Raw genomic sequence first — 13,372 nt, 5'->3', positions numbered from 1 at the left:
ATGGTAGGACAACACCATTCATAGAGATTGAAGATGGCAGCTCAGATGACCCAAAAAGTCCCAATCACCTAGTTAGCCTCTCAGATAAGGAGTTTACAGAAGAAATATGGAGCATGTTCACAGAAATCTAAAAAACATAGATCAAGCTGAACAGACAACAGGGCTAGAAAATGGAAAACACCAAACATAAATAAGATGACTGAAAAACTCAGTAGATAAAATGAAAAACTCAATGAAAAGCCTCTCCAACAGAGTAAAAACAGCTGAAGACAGAATTAGTGAGCTGGAAGATGAGATGCAAAACAACTCCATATAGCAGAAAAGATTTAAAAAGAACCCTAAAGCAAATGATCAGACAATGGAAAAAAAGTACTCAAAAATGTGAACAGATGAAAATAGAAGTCTTATAAATACAACAGCAAAAAATAGTAAGAATCACTGAAGTCCCAGAGACACAGGATGAAAATCCCCAGGAAGAATCAAGAGTGAAGGACATCATTACAGAGAAACTCCCAGAGCTAAAGAGGGCATGCAACTAGAAACCTGAAGAGAAGCACTCCAAGAAACATCCTAGATACAATGAGGAGTCCCACATATAGGGATAGAATACTGAAAGCAGCAAAATCAAAAAGGAAAATTACATTTAAAGGAGTATCCTTAATATTTATAGTAAACCTGTCACAAAAAACCCTCAAAGCCAGAAGTCAGTGGTAAAATATAGCGAAAAAACTCAATGAAATGATAGCCCTGCCTAAACAAATTCACTTTCAGGTTTGAAGTATACATAGCTTCATGGATAAACAACAGCTCAGAAACTTTACAGACTCAAAATCAGCCTTAAAAGAAAAAATGAAAGATATACTTTAAGACAAGACAGACCAAATTCCATACAAAATTACACTAAATCCCATAAAAATTATCTCTCTCAACATCAATGGGCTAAATGTGCCAGTAACAAGAAACAGAGTGTCAAAATGGATAAAAGAAAAGGCTGAATCCAATATTTTACTGCTTACAAGAAATACATCTGAATAATCAGAACTAACATAGACTCAAAATAAAAGGCTGGAGGAAAATCATCCAAGCAAACAATACACTTAAAGAAGTTGGAGTGGCCATATTAATATCAGATGATGCAAACATTAGACTCATAAAAATCACAAGGGACAAAGATGGACATTTCTACTAATCAAAGGATATGTATATCAGGAAAAAATTACACTCCTAAACATATATACACCCAATAATGGACCAGCAACATATTTAATGCAATTGTTGACAAATCTAAAGAAGACATCAATAGCAACACAATACTAGTGAGAGACCTCAGCACTGCACTGTCACCCCTTGATAAGTCAACCAAGCTGAAACCCAACAAGATAACTAGCTCTAAAAAGAGAAATGAAAGAACGTAGACCAGTATATATATATATATGGCACTTCATCTTCAGAAACTGAATACACATTCTTCTCCAATGCACATGGGTCATTCTCCAGGATAAACCACATGCTGGCCCATAAAACATATCTCCATAAAGTCAGGAGAATAGAAATTGTAAAGACTACCATCTCAGATCACAAGGCACTGAAATTATAAGTGAATTACAAAGGGACACAGGATAAAACTTTAATACCTGTAAATTAAACAATTCACTGCTGAACAACCAGTGGGACAGAGATGAAATCTAAGAGTAAATGAAAACATTCCTGGAAACAAATGACAGTGAAGATGTAAATTATCAGAATTGATGGCACACAGCTAAAGTAGCACTAAGAGGAAAATTTATAGTTCTGCAAGCACACATCATAAGGAAGAAGGGGCCTACATAAAAAAAGCTTAATGACATCTTCTAAAACTAAAAACTGATCAACAAAAGGAACCCAAAATAGGTAGGCAGAAGAAAATAACAAAGCTTAGGGCAGAAATCAATAAAGTGGGAATTAAAAAACAATCCAAAAGATCAACAAAAGCAAAAGTTGGTTCTTTGAAAAAATAAAAATATTGATAAACCACTGGCAAAACTCACAAAGAAATGGAGAAAGAAACTTAATAAACTGAGTTACACAAATGATAAGGGGGAGTTTACAGAAACTACAGAGATTCAAAGGGTAATCAGAGACTATTTTGAAACTACGATGCCACAAAACATGAGAATCTGGAAGAAATAAATGAATTCTTGGACTCTTATAATCTTCCACAGTTAAACCAGGATAATCTAGCTGCTAGATTCTAGCATATCTAAACAGACGCATTACTACTGAGGAAATTAAAATGGTATTCAAAAGTCTCCCTAAAAACAAAAGCCCAGGCCCAGATAGATTCAATAACGAATTCTTTTAAACCTTTCTAAGAAACTACTGGTAATCCTTTTCAGGCTCTTTTATGAAATTGAAGAATCAGAAACACTCCCGAGTAGTTTTTATGAAGCTAACATCACTCTGATACCATAATCAGACAGAGCTACTGCTGCAAAAAAAAAAAAAAAAAAAAAGGAAGGAAGGGAGGGAGGGAGGGAGGGAGGGGAGGGAGGGAGGGAGGGAAGGAAGGAAGGAAGGAGGAAGGAAGGAAGGAAGGAAGGAAGGAAGGAAGGAAGGAAGGAAGGAAGGAAGGAAGGGAGGGAGGGAGGGAGGGATGGGAGGGAGGGAAGGAAGGAAGGAGAGGGAGAGAGAGAAAGAAGGAGGATAGAGAGAGGGAAAGAAAGAAAGAAAGAAGAAAGAAAGAAAGAAAGAAAGAAAAGAAAGAAAGAAAAGAAAGAAAGAAAGAAAGAAAAGAAGAAAGAAAAGAAAAAGAAAGAAAGAGAAAGAAAGAAAGAAAGAAAGAAAAAAGAAAGAAAGAAAGAAAGAAAGAAGAAAAGAAAGAAAAGAAAGAAAGAAAGAAGGAAAAAGAGAAAGAAGAAAGAGAAAGAAAGAAGAAAGAAAGAAAGAAGAAAGAAAGAAAGAAAGAAAGAGAAAGAAAGAAAGAAGAAAAGAAAGAAATAAAGAAAGAAAGAAAGAAAAAGAGAAAAGAAAGAGAAAGAAGAAAACGAAGGAGAAAGAAAAGAAAGAAAGAAAGAAAGAAAGAAAGAAAGAAAAAGAAGAAAGAAAGAAAGAAAGAAAGAAAGAAAGAAAGAAAGAAGAAGAAAGAAAGAGAAAGAAAGAAAGAAAGAAAGAGAAAGAAAGAAAGAAAAAGAAAGAGAAAGAAAGAAAGAAAAGAAAGAAAGAAAGAAAGAAAGAAGAAAGAAAGAAAGAAAGAAAGAAAGAAAGAAAGAAAGAAAGAAAGAAAGAAAGAAAGAAAGAAGAAAAGAAGAGAAGAAAGAAAGAAAGAAAGAAAGAAGAAGAAAGAAAGAAAGAAAGAAAGAAAGAAAGAAAGAAAGAAAGAAAGAAAGAAAGAAAGAAAGAAAGAAAGAAAGAAAGAAAGAAAGAAAGAAAGAAAGAAAGGGGTTTTTGTGTTGTATTCTTGTGTTCTTAGGGTATATCCCTAGGAGTGGAATAGCTGGGTCGAATGGGAGCTCAATTTCCAGATTTTGGAGAAATCTCCATATCGCTTTTCATAGAGGTTGGACTAGACAGCATTCCCACCAGCAACGGATAAGAGTTCCTTTCTCTCCACATCCCCGCCAGCACTGATTGTTCTCATTCTTTGTGATGTATGCCAATCTCTGTGGTGTGAGATGGTATCTCATAGTTGTTTTGATTTGCATCTCCCTGATGATTAGTGATGAAGAGCATTTTTTCATGTGCCTTTTGGCCATTTGTATTTCTTTTTTATCAAAGTGTCTGTTCATTTCTTCTCTCCATTTTTTGATGGGATTAGATGTTTTTTTTCTTGTAAAGTTCTGTCAGTGCCCTGTATATTTTGGATATTAGCCCCTTATCTGATGGGTGTTGGGTGAATAGTTTCTCCCACATGGTGGGTGGCTCTTGTATACTGGGCACTATTTCTTTTGATGTGCAAAAGATTCTCAGCTTAATGTATTCCTGTCTGTTGATCTCTGCTTCCACTTGTTTGGAAAGTGCAGGTTCCTCCTTGAACATGCCTTTAGTATCAATGTCATGGAGTGTTTTACCAACGTGTTGTTCTATATGCCTTATGGTATCAGGTCTGATATCAAGGTCTTTAATCCATTTGGATTTTACCTTCGTACATGGTGTTAACTGGGGGTCTTTGTTCGCTTTTTTGCAAGTGGCTAACCAGTTCTGCCAGCACCACTTGTTGAAGAGGTTTTCCCTGCTCCACTTAGGATTTCTTGCTCCTCTGTCAAAAATTAGGTGATTGTATGTCTGGGGAACATTGTCTGAGAACTCAAGCCTATTCCACTGATCTGAGGGTCTGTCTTTATTCCAATACCATGCTGTTTTGATGACTATTGCTTTGAACACAAGAATACAACACAAAAACCCCTTCCTCACACCTGTATTTATTGCAGCACTATTCACAATAGCCAGGCTCTGGAAACAACCAAGATGCCCTTCAACACACAAAACGCTAAAGAAACTGTGGTATATATACACAATGGAATATTCTGCAGCCATCAGGAGAGATGAAGCATTAAATTTTCCTATACATGGATGTACATGGAATCTATCATGCTGAGTGAAATTAGTCAGAGGGAGAGAGAGATGCAGAATAGTCTCACTCATCTATGGATTTTAAGAAAAATAAAAGTCATTTTTGCAACAATCCTCAGTGACAGTGAGAGGAGGGCTGGAACTTCCAGCTCACTTCATGAAGCTCACCACAAAGAGTCGAGTGCAGCTATAGAAATAACTACACAGAGAACTACCATAATCATGTGAATGAATGAGGGAACTGGAAAGCCTGTCTGGAGTACAGGTAGGGGTGGGGAGAGATGGAGGGAGATTTGGGACATTGGTAGTGGAAATGTTGCACTGGTGAAGGGGGGGGGGTGTTCTTTACATGACTGAAACCTAATCACAATAATATTTGTAATCAAGATATTTAAGTAAAGGGAAAAAAAGAAAAAAAAAGAAAGAAAGAAAGCCACAGACCAATATCCCTGATGAATACAGATTCAAAGATCCTCTAAAAATTCTTGCAAATATAATTCAGCACTTCATCAAGGTCATACACCAGGACCAAGTAGTTTTATTCCAGTAATGCAAGGATGGCTTAACATACATAAATCAATCAACCTAATACAAAACATCAAAAAAAGAAAAAGAAAATCCATATGATCATATCAATAGATGTAGAGAAAGCATTCGATAAGGTTCCTACACCATTCTTTTGTTTTTGTTTTTGTTTTTGTTTTTGTTTTTGTTTTTGGGCCACACCCAGCATTGTTCAGGGGTGACTCCTGGCTGTCTGCTCAGAAATAGCTCCTGGCAGGCACGGGGGACCATATGGGACACCAGGATTCGAACCAACCATCTTAGGTCCTGGATGGGCTGCTTGCAAGGCAAACACTGCTGTGCTATCTCTCCGGGCCGCCTACACCATTCTTGATAAAAAAAAAAAAATCTCATGAAATGGAAATGGAAGGACATTTTCTCAGTATAGTCAAGGTCATCAACCACAAGCAATTGCAATTTTTTTGGTTTGTTTTTGGGTCACACCTGGTGATGTACCAGGGTTACTCCTGGCTATGTGCTCAGAAATAGCTCCTAGTTTGGGGAACCGTATGGGACCTTGGTCCATCCTAGGTTAGGGCATGTAAGGCAGACACCCTACCACTTTTGCCACTGCTTGGCCCCATATTCTTAATGGAGATAAACTAAAAGCCTTTTCTCTAAAATCTGTTGCAAGACAAGGCTGCCCTCTCTCACCAATCCTATTCAACATAGGGCTGGAATTTCTTGTCGTAGAGATTAGACAAGATAATAATCCAGATAGAAAAGTAAGGAGTCAAGCTCTCACTGTTTGTAGATGACATAAAACTTTATATAGAAAAACCTAAAGACTATCAAAAAGCTTCTAGAAATAATAGATTTATATAACACAGTGGCAGGCTACAAAATTAACACATAAAAATCAATTGACTTCTTGTACACCAATAATGACAGAAGAAATGGACATTACAAAAACAATCCCATTCAATTAGTGTCCCACAAATTCAAATATCTTGGAGTCAACTTAATTAAAGAGGTGAAGAACCTATACAAAGAAAATTACAAAACACTGCTTCAAGAAATAAAAGAGGACACAGGAAATGGAGACACATACTCTGTTCATGGGTTGGAAGAATTAACATAATTAAAATGGCAATGCTCCCCAAAGCATTGTACAAATACTCCTCGCTTAATGACCAAGCTCCTTTTCAAAGACTTGATTGTTAAGCGAATTGGTCATTAAGTGAGGAACTGCATGAACTGTATACAGTAGTACAGTATATGCATAGTACTTGACAATATAGTTTCTAAATAAGTAAAATAATGAGAAAGATCAAACTAAAAATTTCCACTTGTTTTAATTTGCATAGGTTGTGTAATTTACACACAGTACTGCAATGTATTACAGAACATAAAGTTAGTAAAGTAGGTACATTAAAGCACCAAAAACCACAGTACTGTACTGTAGAGTGTACAAGATAGAAAAGGGATATTTAAAATAAAAATAACAGTGAAGAGATGGTCGTAAGTGCAAGCAGTCACTAAACAGGTAGGTGGTTAAGTGAGGAGTATCTGTACAGATTTAATGCAATCCCCTTAAGGATAGACATAATATTCTTCAAAAAGTAGATCAAACAGTACTTAAATTCATTGGGAATAATAAACACCCATGAATAGCTGGAGAAACCTTTCAGGAAAGGAATATTGGGGGCATCACTTTCCCCAACTTTAAATTATATTACAAAGCTATGGTCATTAACATAGCATGGTATTGGAATAAAACAGACTTTCAGATCAATGGAATCAACTATTCAGAGAATGGTCCCTACATATACAATTGATCAGTCTTTGAGAAAAGAGCAAGAAACTAAAAATGGATCAAGGAAAACCTCTTCAACATGTGATGTTAGGACAACTGGTCAGCCTCATGCCAAAAAGCAAACTCAGACCTCCATCTAATACCATGTACAAAGGTCAAATCCAAATGGATTAAATACCTAGATATCAGGCCTGAAACCATAAGGTATATAGAACTTAAGGTAAAACATGCCATAACATTGAGACTAAAGGCATCTTCAGGAAGGAAACAGCACTCTCCAAACAAGTGGAAGCAGAGATAAACAGATGGCACTATATTGAGCTGAGAAGCTTCTGCACCTCAAGGGAAATAGTGCCTAGAATACACAAGCTGCCCACAGAATGGGAGAAACTATTCATCCAATAGCCATCAGATAAGGGGCTAATATTGAAGATATACACGGTACTGACAGAACTTAATAAGAAAAAGCATCTAACCCCATCAAAAAAATGGGGAGAAAAAAATAGACAATTTCTCAAAGAATAAATACAAATGGCCAAAAGGCACATGAAAAAAATACTCCACATCACTAAACATCTGCAAGATGCAAATCTAAACAACTGTGAGGTACCATCTCACACCACAGAGACTGGCACACATCACAAAGAAAAAGAATAATCAGTGCTGGCAGGGATGTAGAGAGAAAGAAATTCTCATTAACTGCTGGTGGGAATGCCATCTATTCCATCCTTTATGGAAAACAATATGGAGATTCCTCAAAAAACTGGAAATTGAGCTCCCATATAATCCAGCTATACCACTCCTTGGGATATACCCTAGGAACATAAAAACGCAATACAAAAATGCCTTCCTCCCACCTATATTCATTGCAGTGTTATTTACAATAGCCAGGATCTGAAAACAGCCCAGATGCTCTTCAATAGATAAATGACTAAAGAAACTGTGGTACAAACACACAATGGAATATTATGCAGCATCCAAAGAGATGAAGTCACAGAATTTTCTATACATGAATAGATATGAAAAATATCATGCTGAGTGAAATTAGTCAGAGGGAAAGAGAGAAGCACAGAATAGTCTCACTCATCTATGGGTTTAAAAAAATAAAAGACATCGCAATAATGCCCAGAGACAATAGACATGAGGGCCAGAAGGACCGGTTCACGATATGAAGTTCACCACAAAGAGTGGTGAGTGCAGTTAGAAAAATAACTAAACTAACAACTACCATGACAATGTTAATGAATGAGAGAAGTAGAATGCCTGTCTCAAATACAGGCAGAGGGTGGGGGAAGAGGGGAATGGGGACATTGGTGGTGAGAATATTGCACTGGTAAAGGGGGTGCTCTTTTTATGACTGAAACTCAACTCAGTCATGTGCATAAATAAATATTAAAAAATGTACTGGGTTTTTCTTTTGCTATAAAGATAACATTTAGTTAAACTCAGTTGTCTGTTTTTGTTGTCTTTGCCTCTGAATTCAAATCAAGCAAATCTATAGTCAATATTATGCTCAAATAAAAATTAACAGATGTTTCCCTTGAACTCAGACACAAAGAAAAGATGTCTACTTCTCCACTTTCAGTCAATGCTTTGGAAATCCTTGCCACAGCAATCAGGCAAGAAAAACAAATCAAATAACTTCAAAATAAATAAATGTAAAGTTAAATTATTGCTATTTGCAGATGCCATGTACATTTACTTAAGCATAACCTTGGTCTCACTTAATCTTTACAGAATTCCTAAAGTGAGCACATTTACTACTATAAACACTTTACAGATGTGAAAACAGGACAAAGAACAGACCAACTTTACATGAGAAGTGACTAATAACATGCCTACTTTACAGTGACAATAGTAGCATCCCCCTTATATTTTTTTCTTCCAAATTCTATCTAACACATGTTAAATAGAAATTTTCTGAGTTTGAACTTTCTGTTCATCTTACTGAGTTGAGGGACCAAAAAAATTATACAGGAGTGAAGGCACTGAGTTCCATGTGGTTCAATCTTCGGCACTGGCTGTGGTCCCATGAATAACTATGAATAACCCCTGAGTGCAAAGTCAGAATTAAAGAATATAAGAGGGTAAGTTAGTCCTACCCTCCCTTTAAAAAATTGAAATGATTAGTCATGTCTAACTTTTTAATATTATTGTGATTTATTATCCTACTTGATCACTGGATCTCTTGCTATAATTCTAAACAACCATATTTATTCTCCACACTTACTATTATCTCTACCTAGAAAACATCAGTCATATTTTAGTGACTGTTGTTTATCTATATTTAAAGTGTCATTTCAAGTTAAGTGACTTCCTATTTGAATCTAAAGCAGCCTGTTCAGATACTAACTAATGCATTTTTAGATTCTATTTCTATTTATTTTTCTTTCATTTATTCCATTCTCCTACTTCTGGAAATAATAACAAACAGAATGTCATGCATTAATTATGTTACATATATATATATATATAATTTTCAATGTTCTGGCTGCCTTATTAAAATATATAAAATAAAGCAAATAAAATTAATTTAATAGCCCTAAATAATTTTATATCTAAAAACTACCATTAAAATATGAAGCAAAAAAAATTGAGAATTTTTATTTCCATTTTTCCATATTTAGTTGTCACAATTTATTATGTATTTTACAGTGGAAACATGTTACAACTCATGCAGCATATTTTATTTGCTTGATGACCACAATTTAAACAGCTACTGGGGCCAGAGCGGTGGCACAATCTGCCTTGCTTGCACTAGCCTAGGATGGACCTCAGTTCGATCCCCCAGGGTCCCATATGGTCCTCCAAGCCAGGAGCAATTTCTTTTTTTTTCCCCAAATGTGCGATTTCTGAGCACATAGTCAGGAATAACCCCTGAGCATCAACGGATGTGGCCCCCTCCCCCCAAAAAGTATAAACAGCTACTACTTGATAACCACACTTCAAGAGTTAAACACCTACATGTTGGCTGATAGCTATTATATTGAACAGCACGATTTAGAATGCAAATTCTGGGGACCAGAAGGTGCTTATATTGCATGGGGCAGACCCAGATTTAATCCTCTGTAGCCCAGATGGTTGCCTGAGCACTGAAAGAGTGATCCCTGAACTGAGTACAGAGCCAGGAGTAATCCCTAGTCATCTCTATGTAGGCCCAAAAGTAAAAATAAATTCATCAAATTCAATGAAAATTCTTGGATACTGGTGAATCTATAGAACCTAGATTAATATATGCAATGCTTGACTGTGTTTAATCATTTTCTGGAGAATAAAAAAAAATCTATCTTTGAAAAAAGATCTATATAGTACTGGAATCAGATTTGGAGGTAAAAAAAAATGACATTTTCGTGCTCGCTTCGGCAGCACATATACTAAAATTGGAACAATACAGAGAAGATTAGCATGGCCCCTGCACAAGGATGACATGCAAATTCGTGAAGCGTTCCATATTTAAAAAAAAAAAAAAGACATTTTCTTTTTTTCCCTTTTTTCTTTTTCTTTTTTTTATTTTTATTTTTTTTTTTTTTTTGGTTTGGGGGGCCACACCTGGTGGTGCTTAGCACTTACTTCTGGCTCTGTGATCAGGAATCTCTCCTAGCAAGACTGCAGGGAACATACATTGTGCAGGAGATAGAACCTGAATCAGCTACATGCAAAGCAAAAATCCTATTCACTGTGTACCTCTCTGGAGAAGTATTCACTGTGCCATTTTCTTAATTTTATATAAAATTATAAATATATAATTTGTTTTTATTTGCATCTCCCTAATGATTAGTGATGAGGACCATTTTTTCATGTGCTTTTTGGCCATTTGTATTTCTTTCTTTAGGAATTGTATGTTCATTTCTTCTCCCCATTTTTTTAAATTAATAGTTTTTATTTTGACCAAAGTGGATTATAAATCATTCATTGATTTATAATTGAATCAGGGGCATTTCTACCACCAATGTTGTCCTCCCTCCACCCCTGTTCCCAGCATGCATCCCATATCGTCCCTTCTTTGCCCCACAGGATGCTAATATAAGTGGTCCCTTCTGTGTCGAGCTTGTTGTAGGTTAAATTTTTTTCTTGTTCAGTTCTGTCAGTACCTTGTATATCTTAGAAATTAGCCTCTTATTTGATGGATATTAGATGAATAGTTTCTCCTATTCCATGGGTGGTCTTTGTATACTAGTCACTGGTTCCTTCTCAGTTTAATGTACTCTCATTTGTTTATCTCTGCTTCTACTTGTTTGGACAGTGGTGTTTCCTCTTTGAAGATGCCTTTAGTCACAATGTCATGGAGTGTTTTACCTATGTGTTCTTCTATATACCTTATGGTCCCAGATCTGATATCAAGGGCTGTAGTTCATTTGGATTTGACCTTTGTGCATGTTGTTAGATGGAGATCCAAGTTTGCTTTTCTGCAAGTGGCTGACCAGTTGTCCCAACACCACTTGTTGAAGAGGCTTTCCTTGCTCCATTTTTACTTTCTTACCCATTTATCAAATATTAATTGATTGTATGTCTCAGGAACATTCTCTGAATACTAAAATCTATTCCATTGATCTGAGAGTCTATCTTTATTCCAATACCATGCTGTTTTTATGATTATTGCTTTGTAGTACAATTTAAAGTTGGGAAAAGTGATGCCTCTTATTTTTGTTTTCCTAAGAGTTGCTTTAGCTATTTGTGGTGTTTGTTGTTCTAAATTAATTTTTGGGTGTTTGATCCACTTATTTGAAGAATGTTGTGGGTATCCTTAAAGGAATTGCATTAAATCTGTGCAATGCTTTGGGGGAGTATTGCATTTTAATGATGTTAATCCTCCCAATCCATAAACAGAACATATGTCTCTATTTCCTTGTGTCTTTTTTTGTTTGTTTGTTTGTTTTTTTATTTCTTGAAGCACTGTTTTGAAGTTTTCTTTGTATAGGTCCTTTACATCTTTCGTTAAGTGAGGTATCATTGCATGCCACAGAGACTGGCACACCTCACAAAAACCAAGGTCAGTGCTGCGGGGTTGTGAGAAGAAAGGAACTCTCATTCACTGCTGGTGGGAATGCTGTCTAGTCCAGCCTTTCTGGAAAACAATATAAATATTCCTCAAAAAGCTGGAAATTGAGAACCCACATGATTTCTCTAAACCACTCCTAGCAATATACCCTAGGAACACAAAACCACAATACACAAAGGCCTTCTGCACACCTATATTCATTGCAGTGCTATTTATAATAGCCAAAATCTGGAAACAACCCAGATGCCCATCAACAGATGAATGGCTAAAGAAACTCTGGTACATATAAATACTGGAATACTATGTAGCCATCAGAAAAAATGAAATCTTGAAATTTTCCTATACTTGGATGGACATGGAAACTATTATGCTAAGTGAAATAACTCAGGGAGAGAGATAGATGCAGAATAGTATCACTCAGCTGTAAGATTTAAGAAAGATAAAATACAGTATTATAATAATACCCAGAGACAATGGAGATGAGGGCTGAATGAACTGGCCCATGATACGAAGTTTACCACAAAGAGGGTGAGTGAGTGCATTTAAAGAAATAACTACACTAACAATTATCATGACAATGGTAGCAAGTGAGAGAAATAGAAAGGCTATCTCAAATAGTGGCAGGGGTGGCAGAGATGGTGGCATTGGTGGTAGAAATGTTGTACTGGTAAAGGGGAGTGTTCTTTTTTATAACTGAAACCCAACTCCAAATATGTTTGTAATCATCATGCTTAAATAAAGATATTATAATAAATATACATAAATATAATTTATTGATTCTATGAAGCTTGTGAACAATATATAGAATTTGTGGATTGTGTCATTTCACTTTGACTTGCCAACCATTTATGTCAAAGATTAAAGCCAGAGCTTCACACATACAAGATATGCACTCTACTGCTGAGCACCTACCTAGGCCACATTGACTTGGACCAAACAAATAATATGTGATATTTATTAACTAAAAATTATTTCATAAGGGCATCTCTTACTGTTTCTCTTCAAATGATATTCACATCTAGACCCCTGGAATAAATGTTACCTTATATGGACAAAAAATACAGGAATTTGCCTATCTGATAGTTAAGATTCTTGAAATGGATGATTATCCTGGTTGACTTTATGTACAATCACATGTATCCTTATAAGATGGAAGCAGAGAAATGTGAGCGCAAAAAATGAGAAAATAATGTGACCATGAAAGCAGAGATTCTCACCAGTCAACAGGAGCTAGAGGAAGTAAGGAACTACTTTTCCCTAGAGTTTCCAAAAGGGAACACAACTCTGCTGATGCCTTCATTCATCCAGTGAAAATACTTTCAGACAGCTTATCTGCAAAAGAGCAAATAAATATGTGTGTTTTTAAGTCACAAATTTATGGAGCTTTGTTCCAGCACCCAGAGGTAACTAATAAATGTTCTAATTTACCATGCTACCTCCTTCATATTTAAAATAATTCTATGCTAGTTTTAAACATAGCCAGAAGTTCCATTTGTCTCTATATT

General features: G+C 35.9%; 1 non-coding gene across 1 annotated transcript; it reads left to right on the top strand.

Annotated features, from left to right (window-relative positions):
* The first annotated feature begins 10,218 nt into the window (after positions 1-10,218).
* LOC126023440 (U6 spliceosomal RNA) lies at positions 10,219-10,325 on the top strand. The gene has a single exon (XR_007500563.1). It is a non-coding gene; the product is annotated as a U6 spliceosomal RNA (small nuclear RNA).
* Positions 10,326-13,372: the final 3,047 nt, after the last annotated feature.

This window comes from Suncus etruscus, chromosome 11 (genome assembly GCF_024139225.1).
Source record: "Suncus etruscus isolate mSunEtr1 chromosome 11, mSunEtr1.pri.cur, whole genome shotgun sequence".
NCBI classification, from domain to species: domain Eukaryota; kingdom Metazoa; phylum Chordata; class Mammalia; order Eulipotyphla; family Soricidae; genus Suncus; species Suncus etruscus.
Note: the sequence above shows the minus strand (reverse complement) of the source record. Positions and strands in the feature narration are given on the sequence as shown.